The sequence below is a fragment of the Mastomys coucha genome, unplaced genomic scaffold, assembly GCF_008632895.1.
Source record: "Mastomys coucha isolate ucsf_1 unplaced genomic scaffold, UCSF_Mcou_1 pScaffold6, whole genome shotgun sequence".
NCBI classification, from domain to species: Eukaryota; Metazoa; Chordata; class Mammalia; order Rodentia; family Muridae; genus Mastomys; species Mastomys coucha.
Window position 1 is genome coordinate 93778722 of NW_022196912.1, and position 19750 is coordinate 93798471.

Consider the following 19750-nt stretch of genomic DNA (forward strand, 5'->3'; position numbering starts at 1 on the left):
CATCACTACTAGTATTTTCTTAAATGAACATAAATATATAAAGTCTTTTTGTTTGTTTTGTATTTATTTTGTATTTATTTTGGCTCTTACTGTGGTACAAGCCCAAAATAAGAACAATTTTTAGACATTGGGTTTCATTGTAATAACGCTGTATTTCAATGACCCTCACATCACCAAAGGATTTTACCTCCATTGTAGCTAAGCTGAGAGTTGATAGTTCTGTTGCACCAAGAAATGAATTGTAGGCTTGATTTTTGGATACAGACTTCCTGCTATGGTCAAAGCTATTTGACTTGAGTGAGTGACTTTATTCTCTAGTGGCTAATTTTTAATTGGCAATGCTGAGGAAGCTTGGGGGACAAGACAACATAAGATAATGGAGTATATGAAGTCAGCCTTTTAGAGCCTCAAAAGCTAGCAGAGTAAACCTTGGAAATAATACTATTTCTGGGACAGGAAAGATGGCTCAATGGTTAAGAGCACTGGCTGTTCTTCCAGAAGACCTGGGTTTGGTTGCTAGCACCTACTTAGTGGCTCACTGGAGTTACTGTCTGTACCTGTAGTCACAGAGGATCTCAACCTCTTTTGGCCTCTGAAGGCACCAGGCATGCACATGTATACATACATACATGCATGGAAAATACCCATACACACAAACAATAAAATGAACTAAAAAATATTTTAGAAGAACTCCTTTTTGGAGAAGGCAGGGATATATGAGTGATTTCACTGAAAAAGGAAATAGAACTTGTGTGAATGTTAGAGAGCCAGTTCTCATTTTTTAGAGTAGGCAGCCTTTAGGTAATATCATAAAAATGGCATGTATATGTACATAATGTATGTATAAGTCTATTCCTGTACATGTTGCTAGAAGTATGAAGATTGATTCACAGTGAAACAGTTGAAAAAGTAAAAGTAGGCAGACCTCAGGTAAGAGGTGAAATGCTGAATTGTCCCTTTTGTCTGGGTTTTCTGGCATGTGGTAACATACATGTGTATGGTAGTTGTGTCTCATGATTGTACATACAACACAGTTGCAGATTAAAGCTCTAGGATGTAAAGTAATTGTGTGAAATGCTGAGTTGTCCTTTTTGTCTAGGTTTTCTGGCATGTGATGACACACATATGTAAGGTAGTTGTATGTCATGTGATTGCAGGTTAAAGCTCTAGGACGCAAAGTGCTTGTGTGAAATGCTGCTGTGACCATGCTAGTTTCACTTAACTACTTTGTCACAGTTGTCATTAAAGAATTTGGAAGAGAATTGTCTTTGGACTATTAACTGTTTTGTGGTAGGTATGGTTTTCCTCTTCTCCCGTGTCTTAGTTCCTTTCTAGTTCGCTGTGGTGAAATACTTAGAGAAATTTAAAGGAAGGAAAAGCTTATTTTGGGCTCATAATTGAGATTACATTCCATTATTGTGGGAAAGTTATCAGCAATAGGACCTTGAGGCAGCTGGTGATGCTTTAGCAATATCTGCAGTCGAGGAGCAGAAAGTAATGAATACTTGTGCTCAGCCAGCCGCCTCCTCTTTATGTAATCCAGAATCCAAGCACAGGGAATGATACTTTCTGCAGTGGCTGATGGCCCACCTCAATTAACCTAATCAAGATAATCCCCCACAGGCACACTCTGGTGATTCTAAATCCTACCAAGTTGACAGTTGAAATCAACCATCATACTTCCTGTATCTACCATTTAACAATTCCTTCAAAATTTAATGCAGCAACTACTGTGTTTCATGTGCTACTGTGAGCATACCTTGCACTACCCAGGATCTAGAAGAGCCTATATAGAAGACTGGACTTGCTACAGATTATTTGTGTTCTAGTTGGGAAAGTACATACACATATAAATAAGTGAGCAAGTAGTACAGAATTTTTAATAACTTTTATCTGTATTATTACATTTTATATGTGGATGTAGGTGCATACATGCCATGCCAGGCGTGTGGAGGTCAGAGAACAACTTGTGAGAGTTAGTTCTCTCCTTCTACCATGTGGGTCTAGGAATGAAACTCCTGTTTGGTCATCAGGCTCAACATTAAGTGCCTTACCCACAAAGCCATCTGGTTGACCTGCAGGTAGGACATGTAAGTAATATATAAAGTACATAAGGACAGGGTAAGTAGTACATAAAGCATGCTTTCAAACTTGGTTATAGGGGCTGGAGAGCTGGCACCGAGGTACAGAGAACTAGCTGCTCTTCAGAGGACCCAGATTCAAGCCTCAGCAACCAAGCAGTGGCTCATAAGCATGTAACCCCCGTTCCGGGATATCTGACGCCTTCTTTTACACTCCATAGGCACCAGGTACATGCTCAGTACACATACATATATATGCAGGCATAAAGACTCATAAAAATAAATCTTTTTTTTAAAGATGATTATAATGGGGGTAATAGAAGTACATTTATTTGTATACTTGTATAAAAATGTCATAATGATACTATTATATAGTTTATATGTACTGATATAAAAAGGAAATACTTGATCATTAAATCAACCATTAATAGGTCCTTTGGGCTTGAGCTGTTCTAGCAGTATTGATAAGCTTTTGACAAGAACGTGGACCCATAATTTTGCATATTAGACAGCTGCCTTGACATTGTTTACTTTTTAATAACAAATTGTTCAAAGGCAGACGTTGTAGTACACGCTTTTAATCTAGCACTCAGAGGCAGACACGCAGGTGGATCTTGAGTTCTAGGCCAGTGTGGTCTACATAGCAAGTTCCAGTACAGCCAGGGTTACTAAGACCCTGTCAAAGGGGAAAAAGTTACGTTCTTTTGTTTTTTTCCTTTTTTAAAAAATTGGTTTGATTGCTTTTAACTTTTATCATTGTCATAAATAGTATCCTACTGGTGTTCTCTGTTTATATAAAGTATACATACTCTTTTCTTTGCTAGGAACTGGGGCCAGTATATGCTAGTCATACATACACTATTAGATATACCCTTAACTACACTTTATTTCTTTTTATTCATAAACTGTTTTGTTTGCTTGTAGTACTAGTTTTACTTTAGCTCAGTGTGAATGCAAGTAAAAACAGTGGACTGCCTTTTAAAAAGGGGTGTGGGGAATAGAGTTCCTTTTATGAATACTTAACAGTCTGTTACATGTTACTGTTATTCAAATCAGTTTAATAATATCTTTGTTTTGTTAATATTTTTAGACCTTAAGGCTCTTTTACTTTGACCTGATATGTATATTGTCATCCTACCAGAATATATAATTCTAGTATTAGAAACAGTGCCTCAGGAGAGATATTAAAAAATAACCATTTCTACTTATTACTTTTACTCCTGTGGTACTTAGCACCACTGCTCACTACTTCAAAGGAAACAATTAATTTAATGGAAAAATGGTCGTAACTTAACCCCATACGCATGACTTTGATAAATAGTAATCTATCCTTAAAATGAATTTTAGGCTTAAGGACTTCTCACCATTTACTAGCAATACATGTTGTTTTAACTCTTTTGGTAAAATTATAAATGAGGGTGTGCATAGTAAGCCTGTCTCCCACCCAGATAAGTAGTTCTTTCAGCCAAAGATGCTCAGGCAAAGGATTACTTATTGATACATAACACAGTATATGCTGGTATACCCAATGCTGCCGAAAGAACTTGAGTATAAAGCCAAGCCCTGTAAATTACTGAGGATAGATGGAGGATGGATGGATGGATGGATGGATGGATGGATGGATGGATGGATGGATAGGTAGATAGATAGATTTAAAAATGCTTATGGTAAAGTTTAGTTCATAAGTTAGGGACAGTAAGAAATCAATATATAATAGTTTTAAAAAACTTATGACAACATAAATTATAAAAGTTCTGTAAATAGATTTTCCTTCCTCTAGTTTCATTACGTGTTACTCACCCTTGTTCACAATGGAAACTGGAAAGCAGACTGAAGTCTATATATTGTACCCAAGGAGGACCCTTGTATTGCACACAGTATAAGAGCATCAGATACAAATTAGATATTAACTCTATGAGAGAGCTTGAAATCTGCTTGGCTTAATGTGGCAGTAAATATTCTAATTTCAAGGTAGAAATTGGATTGTGGAAGAGAGCAGGTGAGTTTAAGGAGATTTCATAAGATACTCAGTGGAAAAGAAAAGTTTAACAGGCTGAAAAATTAAACAGTAATTTTTTTAATGAGTATAAGAAACAATATATTGGTTATGTGGAGGTGGGAATTTTATAATGATTACATGGGAAATAGTTTTACTTGGGAACTGGGGAGGGAAATATAAGATGGGAATGTGTTTTAGGATTAAGTCAAAAGAAATCACAAAAGTGTCAGGCTAAGGAATTTCAAACATGTCCTACAGGATAATGTAAAGTACCCTGGAATCAGACTTCAGGCACAGACAAATTTTGTACCTTGCTAAAGGCACTCCATTCAACAAAGAGACTGCTGTGAAGTTTAATTTAGATTATGCATGCAAGGTATTGAGACCAGTGAGTGAATGTTGCATACTTAACCCTCTGTAAACAGTAGCTTTAAAAAGGAAAGAGGCAACAAAACCTTGCAAAGGAGCACTGTCATGGTAATAGGGGTTCTTTGAGAAAAGTTAAATCTGGCAGCACTGTGAGAAATGAGCCACAAAGAGCAAGACTGAGGTTGAGTTACTGAGCTCAGAGAAAGCATGCAAGAGATGGTGGAGTGGCATGGGAAGAGAGAAGCTGGGATGTGTGTGAAATGTCATTAAAATTATAGCTCTGTGTATTTAGGGATATTACAGGAATGATTTTCAAGCTGCTCAAATTTTAACATGGGGAGATAGCTAGTTTGTTGATCAGCTGGTCTGTTAACACTTTTAATATATTTTTTAGAGCTATGTTATTCTTTTATTATTGAAAAGTTTATCTGGTTAAGACAAGTGGCTTACCTTGACAATTCATGTTGAAGTTGGAACTTAACCCTCTGTAAGCAGTAGCTTTAAAAAAGGACATGAATAGGACATGACAGAATAGACAGTAATTTTTTAATATAAGATCACTTGGAAACTGGAATGTTGGCAGCTTAGTTTCATTTTTCATGCCTAGTAGGGGAGGAATCACATCTCCAACATTTCTCCACAGGACTGTCTCTGCACCTTTATTAACTCAGTTTTTAGGAGCCTTGAGCAATAAATGTGACTGAAGTCAGGTGGTAAAATAAGATTGTGATCCATTAACAAATGTAGTATAAAGCAATCAGTTGAAGAAACATGTTTATTTTCTCTGACCATGTTTTAAAAACAGGAGAGTAGTGTAATTATGTGACTTTTCAAGAAAGCACGCAGTCTGAATGGTAGTTACTGTTCTTAAGAAACAGCATTGTGGAGCCACAGGAATGTTCGCCTGTTTGGATTTTCTGCCTTGTTACTTCTACTTATGCGACTTAACTATTCAGTGCCTATTTAGGAAAAGGAGTGTCTGCCTTGCCTACATTTTAGGGAATTTGTGAAGACTAAGAAATTGTATTTCCAGTGCACTATAGAAAATATTTTGGGCCAGCTAGGTGGCTCTGCAGGAAAAGCCACTTGCTGCACAAACCTGGCAGTCTGAATGCTGCTTCTGGAACCTATGTAAGGTAAAAAAGGAAAGAACCAACTCCACAGAGTTATCTCCTGACCTCCAGTAGGTATGTGTGCACCACACACACACACATGTGATAATAAAAATTTTAAGCATTCTAAATGTAAGATGGGAATGTTTAAATTACTTAGAAACAAGTTTGTTTTAGTGCCTGATCCAACAATTAACATTGTGCTAAAACTCCTAGTTTTTTTGTCTGCTTATTTTTGTTTTAGTTTTAGTAAACACACTGAAAGGGTATGGGTAGGGGGAGCTCTCTAACCTGGCCTTCAGTCTATACAATTTGGGCAGCAGTAAGAGACATGAAGTAAAGTGCCCCTGAATAACAATGAGGGTGCTGCACGGGGCACTGTCCAAAAACTGAGGGCACAGGACAGATGGGATTAGTGCTAGGAAGGCACAAGTGGGAGGCTACTTCATAACATTTCGTTGATGATCAAGTTATCATGGACACATCTTTACCCATCATTGTGGTGACTGTCATTGAAGGAGGAGACTCCTCTGGTGCTCTTGAAGATTTATAGTAAATTCCATGACTTGCAGCAATGATTCCTTCATCACCGAAATTTTCTGGCCCCAAAGTATCAGCCTATTTGTGGAAATTTTTGACTGGTCTTTGCAAACCGAGATACCAGCTTGCTGCTAACAAGTATTTTGTGGGGACAGCAGTGCAGACCCATAACTATGAGTTCTCATAGTGTAGCTATAGTGGCTACATCATGTAATAAGTCCTGTTTGCCATAAAGTTATTAACATAGACAGTAGGAATTAACTCTCTTTAAGTTTGTTTTTGTTTTTTGGGTTTTTTTGTTTGCTTTGGGGGATTGGGTTTGATTTGGGAGTTATATTTTGAGATAGAGTCTCACTATGTACCTCTGACTGTCCTGGAACTCAAATCTACACCAGGCTGGCCACAAACTCATTAAGATCCATCTGCTTCTGCCTCCCAAATGCTAGGATTAAAAGCAATGTGTCACTACACTGTTGCCGGCCAGCGGCAACAATAAGAATGGGTTATCTGGAATATGGAGTCAGGAGGAAATTGGCAAGCCATTTTTATGTTACCTTAATCCACATGGAAGGTTCTTAAAAAACTAGACAGCACTCAAGTGTGATCACTCAGCCATCTTTGATTTAATAATTATCTTTGTTACAAGCCAACACGTAGAATAGGTGAGGCAAAACCCCTCCCCCAAGTTCGTCAGCCTGTGGGCCCAATCAGCAGCTCCTTATTCGGTCTCTGGAGGTGGGACTTCCGATGTAACTGGAACCAGGAGAGAGGCGTGGCAAATAGCAGGAGGTAGGCAGAGAGGTGTGGTTATGAGAGGCAGGCAGGGTCAAGCAGGAGGGTTACAATTCCTCCCTTTTTATTAGAAAACAGCAGGTTAAAGGCATACTCAAATGGCACAATCTTGTATAGAAAGTCTTATGGTGCTTGAAGGTTATAATCTGTGGATAATACTCTACTGAACGGCATCTTACCCATCATCAAGGTCACGTGCAGCTTGTTTGATTCTACAAACTGGGCTTTTTATGTGTTTATTCAAAAAACACAGACACTTGGCACGTGCCTCTGTCTTAGGTTGATACCGCCAAAGACCTAGCCGAAGAGACAGATTATTAAATGCACCTCGTCCGTGCCTATAATATCAAGACATGCCTTTATCGCCTGCAAAGTCCAGGAACTACCACAGTCTCTCTGGAGTCCACTTTTCTTGAAGTCCATGTGAAGCAACGCTGGTGTGCTGATGAGCAGCTGGGCATAGATACCTAATTGAGTTGCGAAATTGTAGCTCCCAAGCTAGGAGTCTTTTCAATAGCTTTGCCTTCAATAGGCCTTTAATTCAGTTGACAATAAGTAACTTTCATGTTAGAAACTCCGAGATTGAGTTTGGAGAAGGAAAGCTCTGGGACTGAGCCTGTTTTTTAGGTAGATAGGGCTTCGAGAGTGAGCGAAGTTTGATTGTCTTTGTACTTTGGGAATGAGTCTGCTTGATATAAAAACTTAAAAGTTTAAAAATAACAATAACTTGAAGGTGTCTCAGGCACTTTAGTTGCAAATTAGCAACACTTAGGCCCAAGGCTTGCCCTCTAGGTATAGAGGGAATCTAATGTTGACTCTCAGAAAAAGGTGGAGTCCATTTCAGCCAAGCAAACTTTGCTGGCCAGTAAAAATGTTTAGCCAATATTCTTGGCACAAAAACTTGTCTATAAAAAGATTTTGTGTCTGTATCCACTTGACAAATTAATGTATTAGGCCGCCATTGTGTACCAACACCAACAGAGCCCCTTCCCAAGATCAAGGTGGGGTTAGGAAAAACAATGTGTTAGTAAGTGGAGTGACACGCCATTCCATTATGGATTTTTCAAGACAAGGGAAAGGCAACATGCCTTTAAACATAAGCAAAAAGCGAAGCATGCCTTAAAAGAGGCAAAAAATGAAATATTATTCAACACAATCAAAAATGCAAAACATGTCTTTAAGCGAAAAACAAGACGCTCCTGGAGAGGAGTGGAATGCAGTGCAGTGCATATTCCCCCTCCTTTTAATATTTAAATATAAAATTCTCAAAGTGCGAAGTGCACATTGAGTAAATGTTGTCTTTTGAGAATCATAAATTATTTTATAAAAATGGGTAACATTAAATTGTCAATATGTCTTAAATGTTTGACTATAATAGTTCCCATAAGGAACATTAAATATAGAAATATAGTATAGACAACAACTAATTAATATATCATTTATGTTTAAGCAATAATAGCTTGAAAGCCTGAGAAGGAATAGTCACATGTATATATTTCAATTTTAATTTTGAAATCAAAATCATATTTTAAAAATGTCTAGATAACATAAGTAATAGAGAATTTAAATATATATATGTATCCATATATAGACGCCATATATGTAAGAAAAGGCTTGATTTTAATACTTGATAAATAGAAACTACAGCGCACAATTTGATTATATGTGTAGACACGGGGAGAAAATTATGAGAATAAAACATGTGACTTAGTGCTGGACAAGATGGCTCAGCGGGCAAGAGCACCTACTGCTCTTCCGAAGGCCCTGAGTTCGGATCTCAGCAACCACATGGTGGCTCACAACCACCCACAGTGATACCATACGCCCTCTTTTGGTGCGTCTGAAGACAGCCACAGTGAATTACGCTGGAGCAAGCAGGATCAGCAGAAGGTCTTGAGTTTAAATTTTAGCAGACACACACACATGATAGCTCATGGCCATCCGCACAGCTATAGTGTACTCACACATAAAATAAAGCATGTGACTTATATATAAAAAAAATTTTTTATAAAAGGGCTAAAGAGGTAATATATTGTTATAGGACATATATAAGCTTATAAGAAATATAAAGTATGAATTAAAACAATTTGTTTACTTTAGAGAAATATCAATTTCTGTCTAAAAATTTTTTACTAAGTAATAAGCCAAATATCAATTAATGTTTTGCAATAACCAATTTAAGTGTTTGTTGAAGAAATAGATGTCTATTTAGGTGTTAATGAATGAAAAAATGTTTTTAAGCATTTTCTCTAAAATATCTTTATGAATATATCATATAATTTTTTATTTATATATAACAGCTTCATAATAAGATATTAAACTTTATTTAGAATATGAAAGAAGTTGTATTAATGTTCTCTCTTTGTTAAAGAGATATAATTGATTAAATGTAAGTTTTTTAGCCAATATTAAAGGCAATATCTTTTTTAATCTTTAAAATTATAAGGATGTAGAGAGAAAAACAACCTTAAATATTTAATAACTTTACATGGAATAGGCAAGCCAGATTGTAATTTTTCTATACGTTCCATGACTTCATTGATTTTCTAAAGTCCCAGTTTCTGCCTAAAAAACGATTTTCTAGAGGTAAGGGAGAGGCAAAATTAGGAAGACTTTCTTAGGCCTGGTGTTAGTACAATAGTAAGCAAAAAATATTTATAATAACCTTGGTGCTGAAAAAACATTGTTTATAACGAAAAGAAACTTTATTTGGGTGACTGAACAGTTTTTAGGGTGCAAACCTTTTTGAAACAGTTTATCAAGAACTTGTTTGACACTAAATAAATTTTCACTTAAATCTCCTTACCAATAAAAGTTTTGTTTTTATCACTTTTATTTAATTAGGTATGTAATTAAAGATGGCAGTGGGCCTATACCGGCCACAGCTGTTTTTTAGCTTTTTCTACCTTTGTCTTAATTTTTTAAGTAATGATAAGCCATAACCATAGTTTTTAGACAGTAAGACCCAATTATAAACAATTTAAATTCTTAAAATTAATATTAACAAATCCCAGCACTTGGGAGGCAGAGGCAGGCGGATTTCTGAGTTCTAGGCCAGCCTGGTCTACAGAGTGATTCCAGGACAGCCAGGGCTACACAGAGAAACCCTGTCTCGAAAAACCAAAAAAAAAAAAAAAAAAAAAAAAAAAAAAAATCAATATTAACAAACATAATATTTATACCACAAAGTCCTTTACATGTCTCTCTGCCTCTGAACTATAGCTAGTTTTAGTTTGGGTATAGAGAGAATATCTTAAGAAAATTTAGTCATTTAGAAATGTCAAGGTGAGTGAGGTACTTACCTAGACTCAAGTTCTGGGAGGCAGAGACTTCCGATGTAACTGAACCAGGAGAGAGGCATGGCAAATAGCAGGAGGTGGGCAGAGAGGTGTGGTTGTGAGAGGCAGGCAGGGTCTGAAGAATCAGCCCTCAAGCCAGGAGGGTTACACTACACCCAACTTCTTTTGTCTTTTGAGACAGGGTTTCTCTGGATAGTTCTAGCTGTCCTGTGTAGACCAAATTTGTAAAGAGCACAGTGAAGGATGATCTCATCTTTAGCTTTATCTCTCTCCCCAAGAAATAGTGTCATGCTGGGCAGTGGTGGCACATGCCTTTAATCCCAGCACTTGGGAGGCAGAGGCAGGTGGATTTCTGAGATGGATTTCAAGCCCAGCCTGGTCTACAGAGTGAGTTCCAGGACAGCCAGGGCTACACAGAGAAAGAAAAAGAAGATAAAAAAAGAAAAGAAATACCATTTAAGGAATAAAATATATGTATTCCCCATCATGGAGTAGTCTCTGACCACCAGAGCCAACAGAGTGTCCATCGTGTGATACAAGAAGGAAATCCATCATGACCTGTAACCAGTGTTGGTTCAAACGTCCAGATTCTGACCCCAGGCAGTTTTTGTTAGGCATATTTGAGCTTAACACAATTTTGGAGAAAGTTTTCTAATAAAAATTAACCCAAGTGTACAGTAAAGCTCAAGATTATGTTGAAAAATTTCAAAGTACATATGACCTCTTCCATAAGATGGGTTCTATTGACTGAGAAACAATGCTTAAGATAAGGGCCTGTGGAGATTGACTAATATAAACATAAAAGTCTGGAGGAATAACACAGGTCACCAGGCTGTTAACCACTTCTGCTCCCTTTGTAAAGTACATGTAACATCTCCCTTAAGGATGGGTTCTACTGATTGAGAAACAGTGTTCAAAGTTAAAGTATAGGGAGTTAAGAGTTTGGGGGAGTCAAATGTTGCCTGGACCTACAGATAGTACAGGCCACAGGCTATTAACCATCCCCATCCCCAGCTTTCTGGGCGGTAAACAGATCTTCCCTTGCACATGTCTTCCATTAAAGAGACAACCCTATGCATTGAACATTCCTGATTTCCCTGGTGCTTATCTGTAAACAAAAGGACCTTGTGCCCTCTTCACCCATCAGTTGTTTATAATCTGTATGGGAAGACCAAACACAAAAATAATAAATTAAGTGATTGGTCCAGCTAGGTATGGTAGCACGACTGGAATTTCAACACTAGGGAGATTGAGGCAGGAGTTTTTAGTAAGTTTAAGAGCAACCTGAGCTGCATAACAAAATTGTCTTCAAAGGGAAGGAAAAGGAGACTCAATCGAGAAAAAGACTAAAAACAGGCATGGACAAAATAATTAGTGGCCATAGCTAACATTTATAACATTGTCTCTGAAGAGCACTGTACTATGTACTTTAAACATAGTTAATTCTCAATTAAAACTACAAATTTAAGTACTGGTGATGCCCCAAGTGATGAGCACAGAGCTAAACCTCAGAAAACAAGGTAGAACAGTTGCCTAGTATGTGCGAGGCCCTAGGTTCAGTTCCCTGTAAGGAAGAAATGAAGTATTTGGGCCAAAGAGCACCTGAAATAAATGTTCAGCAATGACTACAAGCTCAGGCCACCATGCTCTGCTCTTACTTTGTTTTGCAAACAAATGAGCACACATTTTTTTCCTGAACCTCTGAAAGTTCAAACAGAAAAGATGGAAGTGAACTTGTATACTTGCCTTCCATGTCAGGGGGATCCTTGATGTTGTTTCTTGGACACTTTAGAAAACAATGCCTTAAATTAATGAGGTTCTTTTCAGTCAGTCTCAGCCCTTATTTGAAAACCAGCTCTTAATAAATGCATTGGTACACCATAGGTAAAAAATCTGTGCTTAGTGTTTATCTAGGTAACTTGGTTTTTTTTAACATACTTTTTAAATATATGAGACATAATATATGAATACTACTATTAGAAAAGAAACAACAAAACCCAGGATAATGAGCATGTATATCAAACTATGTCTCTATGTACATACACATGCAGTGATAATAAAAACCCATCTACCTGTCACAAAAACCCATCTACCTGTCAGCAAATACTAAAAGGGGGGAGAGGCAGGTTTTAACAACAACAAAAAAAATTTTGTCTCTGCTTAGATTATGCAGGCAGAAATGGCCATTCTTTACCTCTGCCAATCTATACTTCTTTCTGTAATTCTTTGACTGTGAGCTCCCTGGAAAAGGCAAAAGCTGGGACACAGTCCCCTTTTCTCTCTGTGTATGTGTCTCACCATTGGGTCGCCATCAAAGTGGGTCAGAATGACTTTCAGTTTTTCTTGCTGGCTCATACCAAGTAGCACCAAACTCAAGTTCCCTTGGCTGTAGATTTACTTTAAACAGATTAGCTTGGTTTATCCCAGGGCAGAGTTAATGCCAGAGCTCCACTGAACGCCTGGATCTCAGGCCCCTTTGAAGTCCAGACAGAGCATTCCTTCTGTCACCCACCTCACCACAGGGCTGTTTTCTTTCCCTTCTAAGTCACTGAGAAGCCGGATTATGCTGTCTGCTCTTATCTGCCATATGTTCTTTCAGTTCTCTGATAACACAGTTCCCTGAGAATGAATTTTTTAAACTCCTACTACCATTTGCCTTAAATTATTAAATTTATAGTTTATGGTTGGCTGTACTTTGGGAGCACAAAAACCACTATGATTTTTGAATACAGGAGGGAATAATCAAGCTAAATAATATGCACATCACCTCAAATACTTAGCATTTCCCTCTTCCCTTTTTGTTTGAATGATCCAGGGACCATCCACTATCACTAAGTTAAAGGTTTTGTAGTGAAAACATTTGAAAATATTGTCTTAGCAATTTAGAAATGTATAGTACTCTATTGTGCACTGCATTCACTGTACTGTTTAGTATATCTCTAAAGGGATTTCTCTCATGTTCTTCCTGAGATTGTATGTCCTTGGAGGCACTCATTCCTCTCCTCTACCTCTATCCTAATGGACATTCTATTCTTGGCTTTTTCCTAAATGTCTGTTCATATTAACTTTCATCTGTGTGGGGACATATGGTGTTTGTCTTTTATGCTAGGCTTATGTCACTTAGCATAATTTTTTGGTTTTCTTGAGACAGGGTTTCTCTGTGTAGCCTTGGCTGTCCTGGAACTCACTCTGTAGACCAGGCTGGCCTCGAACTCAAAAATCTGCCTGTCTCTGCCTTCCAAGTGCTGGGATTAAAGGCGTGTGCCACCACCACCCGCCCTGTCCATCTCTTTTTAATTGGAACTCTTGTGTGTATGATCCATGTATGTGCTTCTTTGCATGTGTATGGGCTGATGTAGAGACCAGAGGCTAATGTCAGTTTTCTTTCTCTGTTACTCCCCAACCTCCAGACTACTTTTTGAGGTAGGGTCTCTCACTGAACCTGGAGCTCATCTTTTTAGCCAGACTGAGTGACCACTGAGCCCGGTCTGTGCCTCCTGCCACCCACCCAAGCTGGAATATAGATATTCAGAGCACTGCCCAGGCTTTATGTGGGAGCTAAGGATTTGAGTCGGTTCCGTATGCTTGCACAGGAAGCACTTTGCCCACTGTGCCATCTCTCTCTTTAGCCCCTTAATTGTGTTTCCTTGGAGTTTTCTTGGTGTAGAGTTAGGCTGGGTACACATTTTGGATACTCACTTTTCTCGATGTATGGTATACAAATATTGTTTCTCCATCTGAAGGGGATGACTGTCAGTTGTTTCATTTGCTGTACTGACATTTTTAGTTTGGTAGTGTTAGTTTTTGTTGCCTATACTTTTAGTTCAATCCCTCAAAAAATTATTGTGATTAAGTATATAAGTTCCTTCACCCACCCCATGTTTAATACTGCTGGTACCTTTTGGAGTTTCTGGTCTTATGTTTAAGTCTTTGACCCAATTTGGGTTGATTTTTGTAAATTATAAATATAGTAGTATTTTTCCTAGCAAATTGGTTTATATTATTTTATTTTATTTTATATCAAGGCAGTTAGTTGTATACCTAGAATCATAGAAGAATAATAAGGACCTTGTAAACTTAACTGTTTGAGTTCAGATGTTAAATTTCACACAGGAACATAAAAACTGCTAATTCCTTGAAAGTTTATATTAGAAGAAGATAGATCTTCTAAATGACATGTTACTGATATCCAACTGAGCATCAAAAATCTTACTTTCTGTGTACAAAGACAGAAGATTCTATGGCTTTAAGATGTATGTTACCCTTAGTCCTCCTTGGGATCTTTATTGGATTTTTACTTGACACTTTTTGGGTTTTTTTGAGACTGATCCTCAATTTGTAGCTCAGGCTTACTCATAGCATCCATATCAGGTGGCTCACAACTGTCTATCCAGGCTGGCTAGACTCACAGGGATCCTCTTGCTTTAAGACTCAAAAGTTTACAGGCATGATCCACCATGCCTAGCTTTGTATTTGTTTTGAATTCTTGATCCTCCTCCATCACCTTCCAAATGCTAGTGTACACTATGGTGCCCAGCTAAAAAATTTTTTAAATGGAATTTTGCTTCCGCTATTTATAAACTTATCCAGCATTGTGTGTCTTAAGATAGTTTAAATAATGTGCAAATAGCAATAACTTCTTTGGAATGCAATTATGTGATGATAAATAGATGTTCTCCTATCTGAAACTTAAACTATGTAGAATTTTAAAGATGACCTTACAAGACTGTGCTCTACTTAAAAAGTGAACCCAGGTTATTTGTACTTCACCTTTTAAGTTACTAGTGTGCTCTTGAGCTAATCAAGTTCAGTTTACTTCAGACATTTAAGAGTATTTCTTTATAAAAGCTTCCTGGCCTAGGGAGGTGGCTCAGTCTCTGAGAACATGGACTGCTCTTCCCAGTGCCCGTATCAGATGGCTGACAACTGTCTGTAACTCCAGCTCCAAGGATCTGATGCCTTTGACCTCCACAGAAACTGGCACACACTTGCATACACACACACACACACACACACACACACACATACACACACACACACACAAAGATATAAGTACACATAATTAAAAATAATAAAAATAGAAATCTTCAAAACAACAAGAAAAGTATCTTTACTTTTGTAATTTATGAGGCAGCTTCCCAACCCGGAATAGTGTGCTGTAGTCCACACACTCAGGAAGAGGGAGCAGGAAGACCAGCTGAAAGTCTGCCTCAGTTACACAGTAGATCCTAGGCCAGCATAGGCTACCTGTAACCCTGTCCCAAAGCAAAGAAGCAAAAGAATTTTTTCAGGTGTATCATGAAGATTGATTTTTGTTTAAATTTGTGCCCTTTTTTTATTGAGTAATTTGAGTTAATACCTCCTGTGACTAACTTTCCTGTATTTCAGTTTTGACTTGTATTTACTTTGTTTTGAATGTGGTTAGATCCTCGGTTGTTTTTTTTTTTTTTTTTTTTTTTTCTTTTTGTGTGATTTTTGTTTGTTTTTGGGTTTTTTGTTTGTTTGTTTGTTTTCAGGGAAGGGGGTGAAAGAGTCATTCATTGTTAAGTGGAAGTTTGTGAAACTGAAACTCATACTTGGAGTTAAGTATTTGTTGAGTAAGTTGAATCGTGTGTTCAGGAGTAAGCTTATGCTTGCTAAATACATAATATACTGTGTTAAGCTACATCCTCAGCAGGGAAATAGGGTCTTTATATGATGTGACTGTAGTCTTTGCAGTGGTCTTTTTTAAAAAAAATGTTTCTGCCCAGCATGTGGCACATACCTGTAAATCCAGTACTTGAGAGGTAGAGATGATTAGGAGTTCAAGGTCACCATTAGCCACAGAGTGAGTTCCAGGCCAGCCTAAGCTACAGGAGTCTGTGATAGCCCCCAAACCCCAAACACACACACACACACACACACACACACACACACAGAGAGAGAGAGAGAGAGAGACAGAGAGAGAGAGAGAGAGACAGAAAGAGAGACAGAGAGAGAGACAGAGAGAGATATCACACATAAAAAGGATAGCTCCTTTTTCTTTCTTTCTTTTTTTATATTTTGTTTGGGATAGGAAGTGTTGCCTGGCATTTGAACACAGTTGCATCCGTACTAAGGGAGAGTTCTAGTGACTGGGCTGTATATCCAGCTCTAAGAGATGCCTTCTTAAGTGTATAAGGTTTTGTTTTCCTTTCAAATTGATAAATAAGCAAAACTTGCAGTAAAATTTCGTCTTAAGTGTTCAATTTAGTGAGGTTTAAAAACAGTTTATATAGGCCCGAAGAGAAGACCCAGTGGGTAAAAGTGCTTGCTGGAAAGCTTTATAAACCCAAGTTCCATCCTTGGGGCCCACGTAGTAGAAGGAGAGAACTAAGTCCCATGAAGTATCAAATAGAGTTTCAGTTTCTCCATGCCTTCCTTCAATGCTTAGTACAGCTAGTCTTTTTTAGTTTTAATGATTTTACTGTTGTTTTAGTTTGGTTTCTGTTGCTCATAAATGCAGTGACCAAAAGCAGCCTAGTGGAAGAAAAGTTTATTCATCTTACACTTTACAGTCCATCAATAAGGGAAGCCAAGGCAGGAATTCAAGGCAAGAACCCAGAGACAGGAATTGGAGCAAAAAGTATCTAGGAGGAATACTGCTTACTAGCTTGTTCCCCCCAGTTGTGCACAGCTCCCTTCCTTATAAAGCCCAAGCCCAACTGCCCAAAGATGGAACTACCCTGTTGCTATTGAACTATCATTAGCAATTGCCAATTCGTTCCTGAATTGGGGTTTCCCCTTTCCAGGTGTGTCAGGTTGAAAACCGAGATTGGCAATCACAATTGTTTTTCGAGTCACTTCACTGTATTGTTTTATATCATTCACAGGCCAGTAGTTCACTGATATGTATGATAATGTATAATTTGTTAACATTTAGCATATTCAGAACTATATGAACACCACCAATAATTTATATCATTCCCTTAAAGAAACCTACACAATGAGTTGTAATTCTCTTACCCATCTTTCTAACTAAGTCCTACACAACCGCCATCTTTATAGCCCCACGAATTCTAGACACTTAATAAATGGAATCATATAGTATGTGGGCTTTTATTACTGGCTTATTTTCTTTTGGTGTGTACATTTGTACATGTTTGTATGGGTCTACATAAAGTGGAGATCAATGTTTGATGTCTTCCTAAATCCCTCTCCTTCTTAGTTTTTGAAGCAGGGTCTATCACTGAACCTGGAATACATCAATTTGTTTGGGTTGGCTGGCCAATGAGGTCCCAGAGGATCCCCTTGTCTCAATACTTCCCCAACTCTGGCCTTTTAGACCCCCGCTACTATGATGAGCATTTTTTGTTAGTTCTGGGAATATGAACTCAGGTCCTCACTGTTTCATGGCAGTCACTTTACCAACTGAACCATTTCCCTTGGACTAGCTGCTTCCCCCCTACTCCCTAGACACACACACACACACACACACACACACACACACACACATACACACACACGACAGCATCTAAAACAGCAGAATCTCACATAACCCTGGTTGACCTGACACAGAGATCCACCTTCTGTGATTAAAAGCATCTATCACCATGCCCAGCATGACAGGCTTTTTAAACTTGTTTTGAGGTTTACCTCTGGTATAGCCTGTTTTATTGTTACTTTTTTTATTCTTTACTCAGTATTTCTTTTTTTATTCTTTATTCAGTATTTCATGTATGTATTTATACCTTGTTACTTATGCGTTCATCAATTAATGGGCATTTGTAGGTTCTCTACTTTCACTATGTTAAATAATACTGCCATAGATATTTTTGTACTATTGTACAGATTATATATTGCGTAGATGATGCATGTGTTTTAGGTTTCTATCTAAGAGTGGAACTGGTGCATTGGTGCTTGCCTGTATCTGTGTGTGTATGATGGTATTGAATCCCCTGGAACTAGAGTTGCAGGCAGTTGTGAGCTGCCTGTGGGTGCTGGGAATTTAATCTGGCTCTTCTGGAAGAATAGCCAGTACTCATAACTGCTGAGCAACCCCACCTCTCCAGCCCTACTACTTAACATTTTCAGTAACACTACCATATAACGACATTGATTTTAATATCTGTCAATGATTGGGATGATAGCAGCATGCATTTTTAACTGCAAAAATCCTCACTACCTACAATAGTGTGTTATGCTGAATTAACCTTTTCGTCTCACTTCTTCACAAAACACTGCATACTTTTACACTTGTTTAGTTGCATACTTTTAAATTTAGTTAATCATTTCCTTTTCTGTTTTGCAGAATAAGAAGGCTAACCTGAATATTGGGGGAAAAAACAGAGAAGAGAAACAAGGGTAGAAGACAAGGTTTCCCAGTTTGATTAATGTAAGTTCTTTTCACTATTCTTGGCCTGAGTTCTGTATTAGCTGACAAAGCTGTTTCTATGGAAACATAGTCCAGCCTCTTAAAATGTCAGGCGAATGCTGATCACTTGAAATGAGACTTTCTAGCTGCTGGTCAAAGGGCTTTACATGCTAGAAAAGAGAAGGGAAGATGAACAGGGTTGGGGGAGATAGAGTTAGACTCTACTTAAGTGGTGAACATGTTCATGCATATGAAATCTGTCTTTCCCGTCTCCCTTTGCCTAAAATTTAAGTTTATATAAACTGTTTTCCCCGTAAACTGTTTCCTAGCTTTGATACAAATGGTTGTTTCTTGGTATTGAGTTTTGGATTCTGCCATCTATGTCATAGGTCATACAATTGCCATTTATCTGCAACAGTCCCTACTTCTGTATGGATAGTTGTACTTCAGAATGCAGCACAAAGAACTATATCCTTATATTTTCCTTGTTTCTCGCCACCCTGTTTTAGATGTCTGCATCCTCTTTGAACTTAAAATAGTCCAAGTTTAGTTGAACAGATATTTCATGGACATTTTCTCTATTGTACATATTATGCTGAGTACTACATGTGTAAAAATAAGACATATAAGGAAAATGGGAAAACCAGAGAAAAGTAGTCACTTATTTTTCTGTCTTTCACTAAACTAAACACTTAGGAGAGAGAACTAAAATAGAATGTTGTTGATTAATATTAGTTGCAGAAATCTTTGGAGAATAAAAGACTAGATCCATGTAGACAAGTGTGATGATAATAGTATAACCATGAAAATTCTGATCCAGATAATAATTTATAATTTTATTTTATGATTTAGCATGGTGAACAGATATACTTTTTAAATATCCGATAATTATAAATGAAAAATTAAGAGTTCATTTTTAGAAATGTATAAACTCCTAGCTTTTTAAAATTAGCCATAGCAATATAATAACTCCTATATAAATTTGTTTGATTATAATGAAAATATTAAATAAAGTGTATCCAGTTTAATTTATACTTTTTATAATTAACACAGAAATCTTAAGGATCACCTGATATAAATTTCATAGCTTTCATTTTCATGGGAAAGAAGGCAATCTAATGGTAAATGAGGTAGTTATATGTAGGTCACATGGTTATAAATAAAAAGACATAAAGTTTGGATGGAGGATAATCTGTCATTCTTGTAAAAATACAATTTTAGCCATT

The 19750-nt window shown here is 37.4% G+C and overlaps 1 protein-coding gene across 3 annotated transcripts in view; it reads left to right on the plus strand.

The window, feature by feature from the left end:
• The window catches only part of Mpp5 (membrane palmitoylated protein 5), an 84262-nt gene that overhangs the window by 19742 nt on the left and 44770 nt on the right, over positions 1-19750 (plus strand). For all 3 annotated transcript variants that reach the window (XM_031356290.1, XM_031356293.1, XM_031356292.1), the window contains exon 2: positions 18462-18545. The gene's annotated coding sequence lies outside the window, so the exon portion shown is untranslated. The remainder of the gene's footprint in view (positions 1-18461; positions 18546-19750) is intronic.